We start from the raw sequence: 13,261 nt of genomic DNA on the forward strand, positions 1-13,261 counted from the left end.
TGATCGTTCTCAGACAGATGTTGACCCAAAACCCAGAAATGAAGTCGCTGTGCAAAGGTTGCCTAGCTGGTAGGTGGGAAGCGGGTGTGGGGGTGATCCTATGCCTTTGACTTCAAAGCCCACCCAGTGTATGTCACCATGCCACGCTGCCATACCAGTAAGCGGTAGATAAAAGGAGCTTTGCAAAAGCTGACAACATATTAAAAAGGAATATGTGCAGGGCCATAGACTTACCTTGCAATGAAAATAAATTTAATTCACAATTATTTATCACTACAGGGTTCTCCATGTTCTGCAGAAAAGGGATCTCCAGCGCGTGCTCTCAGAAGCAGATCACTACCCACCAGTGTCCCTCTCTCTGTTGGTACCCTGTCACTGTGAGGACCAGGGCTCAGATCACTCACCTGTCACTCTGCAGAAGACTCATCCTTGGTGATGGGAGCCACTTCCCTGAGACAGGCTGCTGGAACGTGCATTAGTCAGGGTTCTTCAGAGACACTGTGCCATACTGTGTGTGTGTGTGTAAAGGGCTTTATTAGAAGGTCTGGGGCCGCCCAAGCCTGACTGTGGCCGCGGCAGGTCCAGCTCTTCGGTGTGAAGCAGCGTGCTGGAGGCCCAGGGGAGCCCTGCTGAAGTCCAAGAGCAGTCTGCAGGAGCGTCCCTCCTGCTGGGGAGGCCGGTCTCTTTGTGTCCAGCTGGTCAGATGGGGCCCACTCCTATAGTGGAGGACAGTTTGTTTGACTTAAATCTGTCACCTTACATGTAAATTTCACTCAGAAACCATCCTCCAAATTGGTACAAAAAAGGTAGCCATTAGAGTTTACCACTGTCCTCCCCAATGTCCAGATGGCCAACCATTAACTGAGACGGAATTGAAGGGTCAGAAAAGGGCTGGGGACGCGGCAGGGTGGGAGGGTGCTTGCCTGGCACGTGCGAGGCCCTGGGCTCAATCACTACAACTACCGAAAAATAAGCACAAAGGGCCCCAAGGAGCGCGAGCCGTGGTCCAGCGTGGGCTTGGGATTCTCCCGTCCGCGGCTCAGTGGAGAAGAGGCTTCGTGAGGTCCTGCCCCTGCCTGGCTTTCTCTTCCTGTCTGTGTCCTTCTCCACTCACAGGGTCCTCCCCATGGACTGTCCCTCAACCACCCCCTCCCTCAACACCCAGACCCCTACTCAGGCTCTGCCTCCAGGGCCCAGCTCTTAGTCCCCACCCACCCCAGAGGCCCTGTGCCCTTTCAGTGCCTGCCTCCTGGCCACCAGCCTCAGCGCCCGCCTCACCTACACGTGCTGTTACAAAGGAGGCTACTCTGGTGCCCGTTTCATGTCTTTGAAAAATTGCCCCTACTCACTCAGCCTCCTTGGGAGCACGGACTTCATCTGAGTGTGGGTCTCCAAGAGACCAGTCTGAAAACCAAGGTTTAAGGAAATTTCATGGCCCTCTACGTTTCCATCACCGTGACCCAGCACTCCCTGCCCCTGCACCTGTGATGAATGTCAGTCACCTGGATCTTCATTCTCAAGTTGTATTGGAGGCCCAGGATGCCAAAGTCCCTCTGAGTATAAACCATCTCGCATCAAGATACTCAAGGAATTGTTTAACACCCCTTGAAGGGAATTAACAAGAACCACCACAAATAATAAAGTGCATTCACTAGCTGTACTCCATAGGGTTTAAAACTGGTGAGTCGTGTTCTTTGACTTGTTTTCCTCGACTGTAGGAACCTGCAACATGGAAATGCCAGGTTAGCATAATCGAGCACCTTACTTAACACAGCATCCAAATCCCTCCAGGTGGTGAGCTCACCAACTTTATTAGCTTTCTCTAATAGCTCCTTCTGCCACATAAGGCAGGAAGGTGGTTTTCGTGTCCTCTTGGACCAATCGAGAATACCCACATGAAGCACTCATGGAGAGATAGTCTCAGGGCCTACCCAAACTCACCAGGAAGGTGAGCTGCAATCAACTAGCAATGTCTGCCACCGGTGCAGGAGTAGTGGGTGATGTACTGGTGGGCTCTCTTTCCCAAGAGACAGACATAGAATTCAGAGTGCTTAGGAGAGGGAAAAGGAGGGCAAGGATCATGGTTCACATAACTGGAAAGTCCGTGGTGACACCAACAGAGATGGTATCTCCAGATTTGTCTCCCTGTGCTTCACCTCCTCCTCCTCTCCGCTCATCCTGATGGCTCATTCTCTCCTATTCTGCAGGCACTGGGGTAGTGGCAGAGGGGAGAGGGCTGTGCCATGGCTCAAGTGGCCTCAGCTCACAATGTCCCAGGTCAGGACTCTGAGGGGCATTACTGAACAGCCCTCTGTACATTTCCTCTGAACAGTTCCTCTGGTCATGTGGCAACTGCTTGGCCAATCAGTGACCCCAGAGGAAAGGATGGTGTGATTGGCAGTCTAGATAGAACTGGGTAAAGCCAAAACCCAAAGCACAGGAGATCCATTTGCTCAAGGAAGGGTGAAAAGCCAAGCCTCACCTTGACACCCAGACACCGGGCCCTCCACCAACCTACTACACATCCTCCCGTACTCCTGGCTTCTCTGACAGTCTGTCCGTCATCGCCACACACTCCTTCACGGCAGGCTGTGATTCTTCTACTCAGCACTGAGTTATTTGACTTTCTATTACATTCATGGCCTCATTTAAAAATATTCTGGCAGCAAATGGTTCCCGCCCAATCCCCATCATCCCCAGAGTAAGCAGACAGGGTGCAGGTTCCTGGGAAGTTGGAGTCATCCTGGCTTCTGGTGCCAGAGAGCACCAGGGACTGTGGTCCCTGATCCCCACCATCCCCACTCTGACCAGTCCTGGGGTCTCCTCCAGGCTGGTTCCGGCTCTCCCAGGAGGACAGCCAGGCTGCTGCAGATCTCGGCTCTGTGTCCCATGCAGGAGCAAGACAGGCTTCCCTGCGAAGCTAGAGCAAGTCCCAGGTCCCCGAGGCTGGTCAGAGTCAGGTCGTGTGCCCACTTTGACCCCATCACTGTGACTGAGTTAGGAGGATACTAACCAGAACAAACCCCAGGTCTGAGAATGACGCTCACCCTCAAGCCACAGGAGCGAGTGGGGACCCGTCCACCTAGGGGAGCCCAGCAGGACGCTGGCAGCAGAGACGTGACAGGTCCTAGTCTCTGTCCTAGGGGTCTCCACGCTGGGGCCCCCGAAGCTTTTTCATAGGAAAGAGAAACATAAAGAAGCTGAACATCTGGGGCTATCGACCCTTTCCCGTTCCAACCAAGCATTTCACCCTTTTGTATTTTCAATATGGGGCTTCTTTGCAACCTTTCTTTAAAAATTGTTCCTTAAGTAAAATAATAAACCAGCGTCTCTTACAGTAAGTCCACTAAAGGCTGACCTTCAACGCCTAACTTTGGGCTGATCTAATTTTAACTTCCTTCTGACTCTGTTTCTGATATGCTCTTCCCCAGTCTCCTCCCAGCTTCCACTCTAGTTCTGCATTTTAATTTTTGTTACACTTCACTTATTTGGCCAGGTATATCATCTGCTGAGCAGGCCATGCTAAATTATTCTTGTTAAAAGGCAGACACGAACCAGCCGACTGTTACCCGTTTGCATGACGTGAGCGCGTCTTAGGTACAACCAATCTGAAAATGGCCAGGTCCTAGCTTCCCTCCTCTTCTGCCATCATCTGTTGAGAAAGGATGAAGCCCAGGCTGCTTCCCAGATGCTCTGTAACACAGAAGCCACACAAGAGGAGCGTGAGAGTGAGGAAGAGCAACTGGGGCGGTCTGGCTGAAGCACCGGAAGTTCCTGGGGTTGCATGGTATTTGCAGAATCATATCAGGCAGGAGTCAAGAATGGTCGCCCAGGATTCCGGTTCCAGGTGATTCATGGAGCGTTGACCCGGGGGCTGCTGCTAACGAACTTCACAGGCAGATAGAAGGTTACTGATCACCTGGCCAGAGGTCCGGGGAACCATCTGTGTGCCCGAATGAATTACAGGAGCCCTCAAAAGCAGAGCCTTGTGGCTGGGGTGTTGGCCAGTGGTAGAACGTTTGCCTAGTATGCATGAGACCCTGGGATCGGTCCCCAGTGAAAGAGAGAGAGAGAGAGAGAGAGAGAGAGAGAGAGAGAGAGAGAGAGAGAGAAGGGAGGGAGGGAGGAGAGAGGGAGAGAAAAGAAAAAGAGCGCTTTCTCTGGTCAGTAGTAGAAGTCAGATTCGAACACGAAAAGCACCCAGTATGCTACAAGTACCTTAAAATGGGCTGGGGGCTCATGACCAGGAACGCGGGCAGCCCTAAGGGCACAGTCTGCAGGGAACAGGCTGCCAGCCCTACAGTAGTACAGCCTGCACTCTGCCAGCAACCTGGGGAGCCTCAAGAGAGATCCCTCCAGAACCCCCAGGTAAGACTCAACCAGTAACGCCCCAAGTTGGCCTTGGAGACCCTACACAGAACCCCACCAAGCCTTCCAAGACTTTCGAATCACACTCTGAGGTCATTGGTAACGTAAGCAGCTAAGTTTCTGGCAATGCTACACAGCAATCGATGTTGGGTATATGTTTGGATGTCTTTTTACCCTAAGACCTGCTGAACAACGTAGGGCCACACACCAAGGAGCTAAGGGGTTTCAAAGTCTTGTTTTGGTTTTGGTTTTTTGCCAGCACCAGGGATTGAACCAAAGGCTTTGTGCATGCTGGGCTATTGCTGCACCCCAGCCTAGAAGTCACCTTTTGGTGGCCCTTACTCTGCACACGAGGGGTGCCCTACGTTCACAGCACCCACATACCCACCATGGAGGATTTCCAGCGTAGCATTTTCTCCTGGCTCTTAAGGATGGCAGTATTTGCATATGAATCCCAAGGCAGCCCAAGTCATCACTTAGTCTTTGGTGAATAGGGTTTGTCCAGTTATCTGATCAGCTATAACCTGTTTTCGGGTTTTAGGCATGCTGAACCGGTCAGCCACCTGTGCTCCGTGGAGTGTGTTGGAAAGGAGGTGACGCTCCATTTGGTTAACATAAGCTGTGGCCCCACGTCTTGAACTTCGCTTTCGCTGAGGGTCGACTCTGGATTGCCCTCCTCTCGCTCCTCAGGGCTTCTCCCTGGACTGCCTCACCCAGTCCACGGTGTCCAGTAGAGAGGCTCTCGGATTTCCGTCTCCAGCTCGATTCCTTCTCCCGAGCACACAGCCCTTCGCTCACCTCGGCGATTGCTGGCGTCTCCAGCGCACGTGCTCCAAGCCAAAGCTGCTCGGCCTATCAGCTCTCTCCGTCCCCATCTGCCAACAGTCTCCTTTCTAGATGAACCAGACCTCCCGTACGGCCCGTCTCTCCCGAGGGCTCCCTTCTTCCTGGCTCACCTGCCCGCTCTGGGTCATCCCGGCCCGCCTAGACTGTTGCAGGGTTCTCCTGACTGGTCACCTGCCCCGTCTCTGCCTCTGAGCCCCGCAGCCCCGCGGAGTCCCCGAGCGGGCCTTCTGCTGCTCACACCGCAAGCCTGCCTGGCCGTGCTGCCGAGGCCTCCTGGACTGACCCGCCCACCCGCAGCCGACTGCTCTCTCTTCGCTGCCCTCCAGTCCAGGGCCCCACACTGTCTCCCCGTGGGGTCTGCTGAAAGCAAGGCCGGTTCAAGAACTCCAGCGCAGGTGGTTGTCTGGGAGGTGACCTCAGGAGCAGGTGTGGACAACTCGAGGGAAGGAGGAGAGCAAAGCCACGTTATGACCACGCTACTGCCCAGGACTTGGAAGCCACACAGCATGCCCACAACCATGGGAGCGGCCCTGGAGGGATGGAGTTCCGGCCAGGTCCACTCTTCCCCAGGCCCTGGTGCTTAGAGACAGGCCTGGGCGGGAAAGCTGGGAGGGGCGGCTCTGACGCCCAGGGCGCCCCAGCTCTGCTCTGCCTGGGCTGGCGTCAGAGTGGGCTGCGGGCTGTGTGGAAGCCCCAGAGGATCGGCAGCACCCCTTCCTGACGCTTTCCCTAGCTCCTCCAAAGAGGGGACGTCACCCAAGCCCCCGCTCGGCCCTGCAGCAGCACCTGTCCAGTGGCCCGCAGGTGTGGGTTCCTGCCCTCCCACTGCGCTGGCTCTGCCCTCCTGCCAGGTGCGTCCGGCCCAGACGGCAGGTCCTCGAGCCCTCTTGGAACCCATCAGTCCACAAAGCACTTGCTAACCACCCCCTGGTCCTGCACAGCTAGTTCCACAGTTTGCACACGAGACACCAACTCGTGAAGACGAAGTCTGAGACTTGCAGCCCCGTCAAGCCTGGGACAGGAACTTTTGATTCAATTCAAAATGCTAACGTTGTTTCTTCCCTGGCCCTTGTAATTTTAAAAAAGTAATAAGTAAAGAGACAAAGACAGCTAAGTTCTCCAGGCTAAAGGAATTTCTCCAATGTATGTATGTGTATATAAAATCAGCAGCGTTATTGTATTTTTAAATCTTTGTTGCTATCAACGTAATCGATACGAAGTTACCTTTAAAGGAATTTAAGCGAGGGGCTATATTTTTCTCTGCTCTAGTCTTATTCAAATTAACTTGAAAGACCTTTCTCCCCACGCGCTGCTCCCCATTTGCTTGATATACTCTGACATAAATTCAATACAAATACAGCTGGCCGTTCAGAGGGGCACCCTGGAAATGTTGACTGACTGGTCAAAAGCACGGCCTCGTCCTGATTCTAGACAGCTCTTGTCCTCCAAAGAATCACGTTCCCGATTCCTATACATTTCAAGTAGAATCCAGACCTTCGCGGGCTCATGCCGGTCAGCGTCACTTTTCCACCTCGTAAACCATGGCCGAGGACCACGTGCATGGCACACACAAGGGCGTGGCTCACGACCCCTGGCCGTCTCTGCGGTGAAGAGGCTCACGCGACGGCGCTCTTGGATGGAGGTACGCCTCCCGCCAGCCTGGCTGGATGGGGCTGACCGCATGCCTGGCGCAGGGCTGGCGGCCCTGTTTGTTGTGAGGAGCCCTGTGGCCTCCCAGGGCCATCAGCCCCGGGTGTTGTGCCGTCTCACGGTCACCCTCTCTGCCACAGTCAGGTTGGCTCCATGGGGTAAAGCGCACTGGTACCCCACTAATCAATCATGCGTGCACCTGGAATAAGGAGTCCCCTGCAGAGACGCTGGCCATCTGTCCAGACTGATGGCCACTGAGTCCAGGCCATCGCCATGCTCGGCTTCACTCTCACCTGGTCTCTGTGTCCCGGCCGTATTCGACCCTTCCTGTGTGTATTGTGTGTACAGATGTCATGAAATCGGTCATTTTAAATACACAATGCAGGGGCATGAGGTGTATTCACGATACTCTACAGCTCTCCGCTATTTCCAGAACTCATTCATCTTCCCTCAAGGAGACGCTACACACATTAATAATAACAGAGCAGCCTCTCTCCTGGGTCCCGTAACCCTTGTTCTGTCCTCTGTCTCTGGGAGAGGCCTGTTCTGGGCCCCTTGTTCTGTGACTGCCTTATTTCCCTTTGCACGTTTTCAGGGTCCGTGGCTATTGTCACCTGCATTGGAATTCAGTTCCTTTTGATGCTTGAGTAGTATTCCACAGTGTGTGTTTACTGCTCTTTGCTTTCCCCTTCTTCTACGGGTGAACACTTGCATTGTTTCACCTCTGGGCTGCTGTGAATAATGCTACTGTGAACACCTCTACAAGGTGCCCGCATCCCACTTCTGTACTTCTGTCCCTCGGGGTGTTTATCTGAGAGAGGAAGGGTGGGGCCAAGTGGTGGCTCTTTAACTTTCCAAGGAACAGCAGGACTGCTCCGCAGCAGCTGCACAGCTTACTTCCTACCAGCTCAGCACGAGAGGTCCTACTTTCCCACGTCCTTGCCAACAATTGTTATTTCTTCTTTTTTTTAAAAATAATAATAATAATAATAATAATGGTCAATCGAGTGGACATGGAGAGGCGTCTCACTGTGGTGCCATTTGCACTTCCTGGTGACTGACAAGGTTGCTGTGCAGACGCTCACTGGTCATCTGTATGCCCTCTGTGCAAAGAGCCCAAGTCCTTCGTCCCTGTGTGATCCGATTGTTTTTTGTGGTTGTTAAATAATAAAAAGATATTCATACATTCTAATATGAATCCCCTATCAGACATTCGACTTGCAAATATTTCCCCTATTCTGTGAGTTGTTTCTTTCATCCTTTGGGTAGTATCCTTTAAATTTTGATAAAATTTATATATATCGTTTCTTTTGCTGCCTGTGCTTTTGATGTCCTATTCAAGAAATCATTGCCAAATGCAAGTCATGAAGACATTCCTCTGTGTTTTCTTCCAAGAGTTTTACATGGTTAGCTCTTACATTTAGGTCTCTCCTGCACTTTGAGTTAATCTTGGCACGTGGTATAAAGCCAGAGTCCAACCTCCTTGTTTTGCATGTGGATATTAAGTTTTCCCAGCACCAATTGTTGAAATAACTATCCCCACTGAAAAATCTTGTACCTGTGTCAATAATCAGTTGACATATATGTGAGGGTCCCTCTTATTAGTCCCAGTGAATCATTTTCCAAAAATAAATTTTAGAGAGCACATTGGTGCATCTCTGGCTCTCTGCAGAGAGATGATTTTCAATACTGCACAAAACATGATTTTTGTTAGAGTATTTTCCAATGTCATTTAAACGCCCTGTTTGTGAAAAGTACAGATATTATGAATACCATTGTTTTTTAGCTCCTGGTCTTAGTATTTCATGTCACACATAAAAGAATGCATGGCCTAGGGTCAGGAGCTAGCTGTGGTTCTGTAACCTGAAAATATTAGCCATCCGCTACAGGGAAAGGCGAGGTCCATTCCTACAGTCTCCAGTTATCTTCACAGAGAGGTGGCAGCAGGTTCACCCAGGAGAACCGGCTGCGGACGTCTCTACGGTGGCCGACAGGATCCTTCCAACGTAAAGAAAATTGAAAAATTGATAAAGGACACCAAAGCCAGGGCCAGTTCCCAGGTTCTCCAGCACTGAATGAAAAGGAAAAAGAAACAACACAATAAATAAATAAATAATGTGATAAATGAAAAGCGTTTACAAACCTTGAATTGATGTCTAATAATGGTAGTTATTATTTAATTTTTCTCACGCCTGGGCTGGTTTATTGGCCAAAAAAATAAAACAAATAAAATTTTATATCGTCATTGATTTTTCCCTCTTATTGGCACTTGCATGTGAGAAATACTCCATAGAGTATAAACCAAAACTTAGCTCATTTAAAATAATTATTAAAATTGAAAATTTTTCTCCACAATTGAGGGATTTTTCTTCACAATGAAGGGAGGCAGAGTAAAGATAGATTGAAGAAAACAGTTCCAGAAGTGAGGACCTGTCAGCTAATGGAGAGGAAAAACAGTATTTCTAACGCAGTCCACATCCGAACAGCAAGGAGGCAGGATCCCAACCAAAGAGTCTTCTGCCAAGAAGTCAAAGTCACATCTCAAAGAACCTAGCTCAGTAAATAGCTATTTTCATCAAGAAATTAAGAGAGAGTTAGTGCAAGGGTCCTGTGCCCTCTGGTGAAATGAAGAGCTCGGAACCACTTTTTCAGTTCTCAGGAGACACCAGATACGTTGCGGGGACATTCGGCTAAATCGTGGTGAAGACCAGTCTCATGCCTTGAACATAGAGCAATGGGTTCCTTAAAAAATCCAGCATCGAGATGGCACCCGGCTGAAGAGGAAGGCGTGAGGCTGACTGCGTACAAGCTTGGCTGGAAAGAAGGACGGACGAAACGTGTTAGCATCCGGTGAGAGCCGCTGAGTCGGACGGCGAGCTTACTTCCTTTCAAACCAGTCTACAAGATGCTCACTGGGGACACCACCCCGTGGAAGCAGACCCAGCACTCACTGTAAAACCCAGGAGCCTGCAGTTGAGCAAGATGGGTTAGCCCGTGGCCTGGGGACTCGAGGTCCAAAGGCCAGATCAACCCTATGGCCTGGACCACCCTCTCCAAGGGATCCACCCTCCTTTGAAACTGTGCCTACAGTCAGCAGCACGGGACCCTATGTCTGGCCATGCACAGCCAGTCTCACCCTCCCTGCCCCAGGGAGCCCCAGGGAGCCCCAGGGAGCCCCAGGAGGCACTTCCCATGGGTGACATTTGCCCTTAACGTCTTCTCCCAGGAAAAGCATTAGACACGTCTTATTGTCGATATGCCTCAAGAATGAGAAAGTCACCAGGCATGGAGGCACACGCTGTGATCCCAGCAGGTTGAGGGGCTGAAGCAGGAGGATCGCAAGCCTCAGCAACTGAGCAAGGCCCTAAGTAACTTAGCGAGACCCTGTCCGGAAATAAAAACTAAAAAGGTCTGCGAATGTGGCTCAGTGGTAAAGCGGCCCTGGTACAACAAATAAAAATAAAAAGGATTGAGAAAGTCACTGTCCAGAGAGGCTTCATCCCTGAGGACTAAGAAAAGGCTCCCCCAGGGCCTTTGCTGTCTTAAGCACAGAGACTGCACCACACTGTCGAAGGAATGACTCCTGCCAAAATATTCCTCTCACTAAAGGCTTCCTCCCAAGTTCTCAAGTTCTCAACTGCAAAGTCACTTGTTTCCCGACTAATGAACAACTGGGCGTCTCCTGGGCTCAGGTGAGACACAGCTCTCTGCCGTCTACCCACAGACCTTCTGCCTGGACAACAGACTTCCCGTCCCAACTCCTGCCAGCTAGTCCATCCCTCTGGCTGCAATCGCAGGTACAATGCGAAGAGCAGGAAGAGATCTACTGCTTCAAATAAGGAACCCCCAGGAAACTGCATGTTCTAAGAAGCACAGAGCCTCATTCCCTCCGGGAGAGAGCAGAGCCTCAACCGCAGTATGGTCTGAGGCAAGGTGCCCCCGGAAGCCCCTGCGTCGTTGCAGGATATTCAGAGGTGAGATGGTGGGACTGTGAGAGCAGGAATCCATCCCTCCTAGGTGAGTGGACTGCCTGGGTGGGGACTTGGGCAGCAGGCCTGGCTGGAGGAGGTGCGTCCCTGGGGGCTGCCCTGAAAGGGTGCATCCTCCCTACGGCCCCTTTTCCTCCCCCTCCTCCTCCTTCTCCCCGCTCCCTCTCTCTCTCTCTCTCTTTTCCTGATCTCACCATGAGCTAAGGAGCTTCCCTCCACCAACCCCTTTCGCCATGTTGTTCTGCCTCAACGTAGGCACACAGCAGTGGAATCAGCCCAGCATGGACCGAAACTGAAACTGAGCTCACAGTAAATGTGTCCTCCTCTAAGTTGTTCTTAGTAGGGATTTTTGTCACAGTGATAAGAACCTAACTAGCACAGTTGCTAAGCTAATCCCAAGGAGGGAGATGGCTTTTACTTGGAAAGACAAGGCCCTTCAGGCTTGCCCTAGCTGCCCAAGTGTGGGTCACAAAGGCCTCTCAACGCCGCCTCTGTCGATACTGCCCGTGTGGAAATGGCTTAGGGACGTCTGCTGCCTTCCTCTCCAGGGCCTGGGAAGCCTCCCCGCCTTACCTTGCATCTGCTCTTGGAGTCATTAGCCTCCGACAGCACCATCATCGAGCACATTCATCATCGGCCCCGTCCTTCCCGCCATGTAGTAGCACAATACATTACAGGAGCACCTCGCTGCGATGATGAACGACTCCAATGATGGCAGCGTCCGTGGACAAGCCGGGCTGGGAGGGCTGACCGTGCGGGCCATCTGAGACAAGCCAGCGTCTGTCACTCTCAACCGACCCTCCACCACCCGGAACGCTCTTCACAAGTCGCCTGGTTTAAAAAAGCAGTCCTTCATGCTGCGCAACTCATTGCTGGTGACAAAGAGGGAGGGTGTCCAGAATGAGGCTGAGAAGTGACACAGCCCCGCGCCATGATGGATTCCATCATGGCGGCCAAGAGGACCCGAATCTAGTCCACCCCTCACTCGCTTAAATTTTTCAGGAGATTCTCCGAAGGAGAGAAGGGACATTAACGTCTGAGGCCTTCAAGGATGTTAGGACAAAGTTGAGTCACAATTAATTAGTCTCCATCAAATTCTAGCTTTCTGCCTGGCTGATGGCACTTTTTTTTTCTGCAGCTCGCTTCCCCCATTTCCATCCTTCAATGTCCAGAAAGCTGCCCTCTCCATTCCTCTGTCTAAATAGGATGCAAATATTTTAGCTAACTACCGAAATAAATCATTATGAACATTCAACCTCAGAGAAAATTATGGCAAATAAAAGTGCCTCCGTGGCCTGATTCATGCTTAGTAGAGCCATCTGCAGGGTCACAGGCTGCTTGGTTAAAATGGGTGTAGAGCACCTGCTGTACAAACGTCCGGGGCAGTTTGGGAATGGGACCCCCGGCCCATTTTGAACACCATGCTCCAGGTCTTGGTGGTGGAGCGAGGCCCAGGCCCGCTCGCTGCCCTGTCTATCACGAAGGGAGCTTCTTTACCTGCATTGAATCAGTATTGCTTGTGCCAGAGAGAAAGCGCAGGCTTGGGGCTGAACTCTGTGTGCGCTGGACAGCAGAGAAGGTCACCCTCCAAGGGCGTCTACCATGCCCAACTGCTGGTGCACAGAGCTCAGGGGACGCCAGCTCCGGTCACTCCATCTCACCCTCACAGATCTCCAAGGAGACTCAGCTCCCCTTGGCGTCACTCAGGCTAACGTAAGGTTGGCGCATTCCGTGAGCTTAAAAACAAGGCACTTTCTCCCACTGGATGTTGTGGAAGGATTAAAAAGCCTAGTGGAGACCACGTGTCTGTGGTGCCCAGGCACCAATGTGTGCTCGAGACCCTGCCGTTGGCCACCCTTTAGACTCTGGGGGAGGGATGCCCTCCATTGCTGAGGGGCCTCTCTAATCACCAGGAATCTTGATGCCAGACGAGGGACAGACGAGGGCTGGGGGTAGGGAGATGCAGAACGCAGGAAGGGAAAAGAAAACGGCCGAGTGTCGCAGCCATTCATGTCTAGCAGCTGACGACAAGCTGGGATCAGAAACGTGGGTGCCTGGAAAGGAACCCCCACTCGGATGTGAGGACGGCGCACCCCAGGTCCAGAGGCAGCAGGGAGGTCACCTACCGAGGTCACTGTCCTCTCGTGAAATAAACCCAGAACCTCAGCAAAGCAAGTCCTTCTCTAAGGAGCATGTCCCCGTCACCAAATAATTTTCCACACTTATTTCCTCCCCTTTCACTTCTGTGAATTCCAGACTTTCACAGCTGGTCATTTCCATGACAATACTTCATGTCCTTCTGTTGACTGTTTCTAACTTCTTTCTGAAAATAGGGTTTCTGACTTACAGTGGTCACTGGCTCATTAAGCACACAACAGCAGGGAGCTGACATAAAATGACCGTTTCGT

This window comes from Sciurus carolinensis, chromosome 19 (genome assembly GCF_902686445.1).
Source record: "Sciurus carolinensis chromosome 19, mSciCar1.2, whole genome shotgun sequence".
Classification (NCBI taxonomy): Eukaryota; Metazoa; Chordata; class Mammalia; order Rodentia; family Sciuridae; genus Sciurus; species Sciurus carolinensis.